This window comes from Pinus tabuliformis, chromosome 9, assembly GCF_031772625.1.
Source record: "Pinus tabuliformis cultivar Carrire ecotype Pingquan chromosome 9, CPIR1, whole genome shotgun sequence".
Classification (NCBI taxonomy): Eukaryota; Viridiplantae; Streptophyta; class Pinopsida; order Pinales; family Pinaceae; genus Pinus; species Pinus tabuliformis.
Genome location: NC_142307.1, coordinates 1,349,027,985 through 1,349,029,524, shown reverse-complemented (window position 1 = coordinate 1,349,029,524; position 1,540 = coordinate 1,349,027,985).

Genomic DNA, 1,540 nt, shown 5'->3' with positions numbered 1-1,540 from the left:
CTGACACACAAATCATGACATGCCTTCTCTTTTCTTATGTCATTGCACTAGAGGCTCTAACTATATAGACCATAAGAACACATTATTTTCATCATTGCTTTATGCCTTTCAAAATAGAGATAAACTCAAATATACTCTCATCACACCATGAATGTTGCTTAGATCAAAGTTCAAAGAAATTCCCTTACACACCAACAAGATTACAAGATTGTTTGTGCACGAAAAAAGTGAAATAACAGTGATGTGATTGATGCACTTCCATATACTCTATAAATTTTTAGATTAGGACTCAAATAGTCCCATCAAGTAGCCTTAATATATGCTAAGACCTATGTGAAGATGTCAATCGTCACAGTGAGTAGCCTTATGTGAACATGTCAATAAAAACCATTAAAAAATGTACAAGAATAAAACCATTGCTAGATTCCCTTTGTTTTGCCTCAAGAAAGTGTGAGAATATGCCAAATGTTTCGATAAAAAGGGGCCAAAAGTAATTTTCTACAGGCTTCCTCATAAACTAATCTAGATTACTCCTCACAAACTATTGATATAACCCTACCTCAGAGTCGAAACCTGACCTTAGAGGAGCCCTAGAAGGTGTGAACAAATGGGTCTCAGTGGGTCTAAATTAGTCCATAGAGGGGTCTGAAATTTTAGGCCTTGATGCCTTAGAAAACCTTGTTCAATTTCTTCATAAACCCAACAAAAAATCCTCAGAAAGTACTTCTGATCTGCCTTAGATAAATTGTTTATAAGTGAGTGAAGAACCATTATTCAAAGAAACAAAGTCAAGCCCAAAACCTTCTCCAGACTTTCGACCTTCTTCTTCAGATATGCTTGACTACTCATGGCCACAAAGAGTCGGAGAGAATAACTAAAGATGTTGGCGTTAAATGCATGCCTTTGTGGAGGAATCAAGATTTTATTTATAAAAATGAAGGAAGGGCATCTAATGGAACATACTTTTTCAAAAGGAGGGAAGCCGACTTGATCACGTGGAGGGAAAAAATCAAATTTAAATTTTAATGAGATTTTTTTTGAGCCAAAAACCCCAACGAACATTAGGGTTTGCTTAACCTTCAAATATTAGTTAATATACCCTTTACAAAATCCTCTTTTTCAACCAATATTGACCTCAAGAATATTTAATTAAATCCTTCACTAACAATTCTTCTTGGCCTAATGATTTGAACAAATATTTAGCAAATTGTTGAGTTGCTACATCATCTCATTTTGGGGACTTTGACCATACTTTCGGGGCATAAAATTTTACGAAGCATATCTCCTCAACCATGAGGAGTTATGGGGCATGCCACCTACCATTGGAATCAACACGATGAGGATAATCAAATAATGATGGTATCATGATCAAAATCATTGTCCTTTACATCCATTTTCCTCAACAAGTGTGGGGAATCTAGGCTTCCCATGACTATTTTTCATTTGGAGATTCCAATCAATGCAAATTAGATGAATATTAAGAATGTTCAAGGACCGATGTTGGCATCAATGACAACACCATTTGACAATCTCCCCCTTT